The sequence below is a fragment of the Echinops telfairi genome, unplaced genomic scaffold (genome assembly GCF_000313985.2).
Source record: "Echinops telfairi isolate 266 unplaced genomic scaffold, ASM31398v2 ScPeMD7_30;HRSCAF=105, whole genome shotgun sequence".
NCBI lineage: Eukaryota > Metazoa > Chordata > Mammalia > Afrosoricida > Tenrecidae > Echinops > Echinops telfairi.
In genome coordinates this window covers 337,805-341,269 of record NW_022103927.1, presented here as the reverse complement: position 1 = coordinate 341,269, position 3,465 = coordinate 337,805, and positions in this window count along the sequence as shown.

Here is a 3,465-nt window from a genome sequence, read left to right as displayed (position 1 = left end):
ACACAGTCAGCAGGCAGCAGACCAGCAACCTCCAAGGGAGAGCCTGTTTAGCATAAAGGAGTACCAAGGGATCCCACTTGGAGAAGCAAAAATGGCTTTTAGGGGAAATGAGAAGAGCCTCTACAGCAAAGTGGGAGGGACACAAATCAATGACAGTCCCTTTCAGGGGTCAACACCGACACTCAGGCTCAGAAAAGGTGACGAAGAAGGAAGCGTCTGAGACAACACCCCATTGGGGAGTGGGAAGGCTGCAGATGGGAAAAGTGCTAACAGCACAGACCAGGGAAAACTTCCTCTCAGCCCCCCACGAACTTGCCTCAGGTTTCACATCCCTCAACCAGTCCTTCACCTGGACCTGCCACCTCACCTGCTCCCATCCCAGCAGCTCCAGACCCCAGCCAGGCAAGACCCCGTTGTCAGCCTCACCTCCCTACATCAACCTATCCTGAAGCTTGACTATAAGCATCCAGCAAGATGGAGCCGAACACAGGAGCACCTGGGGCAGGGCATCCATGAGAATAGGTCCAAGAAGTGCTGACATCATTCTGGGGAGGGAGAAAACCTGGCTAGGCCTTTAGTAATGAAGTAGCGAGAGAGGAGAGGAGATGCCAGTCCAGCCATCAGCGACTGTGACCGCGCCAAGTCCTAGGGCTCTTCTTACTGCCCCTCCTGCAATCCTGAACCCACCCCCAATCCCTGAGCCCCCAACTCCCAGCTTCCCAGCACACAGAAGCCACATGTGAACACACAAGGCGGGTGCAGGCCGCTGGGACCCACTTTGTGCATTTAACTGCCATCTCCCAGGAGCTGGGCCTGAAGCCAAGCTTGTTGTCCCGGAGCCCCAGCAGACAGACACACAGACACCTGTGGCTGAGGAGTGGTGTGAAAGAGACAGTGGGCCACTGGGGTGGGGGGTGGGAGTGAGGGATGCAACAGGGGAGGAGGGAGCAAGCTGTGGCTCCTGGGAAGGAATCTGGATCTGTAAGCAAAGGGAAGCTTTGCAAGATCCTAGCAGGTGAGTCACATGATTCAAGGCTTTATCCATTTCCTTACTAGCTGTAAGAGACAAATCCACCCCCACTCCCCACGCCCCCAAGGGAAGTCAACCTCCATCAGTGAAGCCAGAATCCCTTCCTCAGCAGCAGGTGAGGTGGATGGGCAACAGCAAGCCAGAAAGCACTGCCTAAACTCAAACACACTCAGGAAACACTAGCTCTCACCCCCACAACGTTGGAATCAGTGCTAATATCCAATCAGACACTTGCCGGCTGCTGTCCAGTCAGCCTAAGGCTCAAGGCAATCCCATCCCACACAGACGCATGAAGCACTGTCCTGTCCTGTGCCATCCCACGGTCATCTGTGGACGGGACCACGGTACCCCGTGGGGTTTTCCCAGGCTGATTTCTAGGCGTCGACCCCCAGGCCTTTCTCCCTAGTCTGTCTTCTGGACCTGCTCAGCATCACAGCAGCACGGAGCCTCTACTGAGACAGATGGGTGGTGGCAGCACATAACTGGATGCTGAAACTGCACAGTGAGTGAGAACTCTATCACTGAACCACTGGGACCCACCTGCCAAAATTGGGCAGGAAGTTTTTAAATGATCCCTCAATCCCAGCGGTTCACAACCTGTGGGTCGCGACCCCTCTGGGAGTCAAAAGACGCTTTCACAGGGGTCGCCCAATTCCTAACAGTAGCAAAATGACAGTGATGAAGAAACAATGAAAATAACGTTATGGTTGGGGGTCATCCCCACATGAGGAACCGTATGAAAGGGTCGCGGCCTGAGGAAGGTTGAGAGCCACGGCTCTATCGCCTCCAACAACAACCGCCTTTGCCATGAGAACCGAAAAGAACAGGATGTTGCCAGAATACCATGACTGAACATTTCAATCGGATTCTAGAGAAGGTGGCTGACTGACCAGCTGGCCAGGGGATGGGGGACATGTAGAACAGAATTCAGACTTTCATGGACTCCAGACTTCCTGGAATGATGAAAAGTACATGAACTCCTAAAACTACTGACCTGAAATAATCTTTAAACTTTAAACCAAAAATATCCCCTTAAACTATCCCGTCCCCACCGAAAAATCAAAAGGGGGAGTGCTGTAGTTGGTGAATACTAATAATACCTGGCTCCCTAAGGCATTTAGAGCGCTTTCTTATCTGTTCCAAGAAGTTCTTAGTTAATAAGAACTTATTAGTGCCACTAAGTTAGTGGCAGAGTTGCCCACTGGCTAGTTCTTGCGACCTTTAACAGGCTTGCTCCTCTCTCCCTGACTGGCTGCTGAACCCATCAGCGGGCTTGGCTCCGCATTCTTACTTCACTCTTCCCAGCGCTGGAGACTGTCCAAAGTATTTTACGATCAACCTTCCCTTTATCCCAAAGAGCTTTTTATATTCCTATCTCCAAGGGCCCTGCTGGCGCTGTGGCGAAAGCACTAACCGAAAGGTGGGTGGTTCAAAATCACCAGCTGCTCCGAATGGGAACAGTGTGACAGTCTGCTGGTGTGAGGACTGCAGCCTTGGAAACCCGATGCTGCCAGCTGTCCTACTCTGCCCTACAGGAGTGCTAAAAGATGAAACTGACCCAAGGGCCCTTGGATTTATTTGGGGGCGGGCGGGTACAAAACAGGTATCCAGCAAATATGATTTTAAAACTGGGGCTTGTTCAGATTCGATGGGGGGGGGGGGCCCCGATTTTGTCCAGCCTTTCTTCTAAAGCACCTTTGGGTGAGTTTCAAACTACCAACCTTTCGGTTAGCAGTGCAATGCTTACCTGTTTGCCCTACCCAGGGACTCGGTATCCAGCAAATAAAAGCAGGGATCCTTAAGTACACACATGGCCACCCCATTGCAGTCGGGGTAACGCTGAGCTCTGTGGGGCTTTCAAGGCTGTGTGGGACCTATCAAAAGCAGACTGCCAGGCCTTTCTTGGGACGTGCTCTGGGTGGAGATGAACTCCAACCTAGCAGGTGACTGCTTACGGCTTCACTAGTCCCCCGCCAGGAGCTCCACACGGAGACAGAATGGAAGCGAAAGCAACCAACACTAGCTAGAGTCGCCCGCCTGGTTTCTGGTTCCCACGGGGGTCGGCTCCGCTGGAACGGCCGCCGCGCGGCCGACCGGGGACTGCTGCGTCCCTCACACACGCGCCTGCCGCCGCCGCCGCCGCCAGCCCGGAACCGCAGCAAGCACGGGAAGGTGGCCAGAGCGCCCGGCAGCCCCATCCATGCAGCCTCAGAAACTCGGAAGTACCCGAGACAGAAGGCGCCTGCCCGGTGCCCTGCTCCGTGCCCCCGCCCCTCGCCCCGGCGCCCCTGCTCCCCTCCGCCCGCCACCTGGGAGGTGAATGAATGAGCGGACGTCGGTGCTGTGCTCGGCCCCGGGTGCACGTCTGGATCGCGGCACCCTTTGTAAGCGCACCGGGAGACGGCGAGGGCGCGCAGGGACGCCGGGTCGCGCGG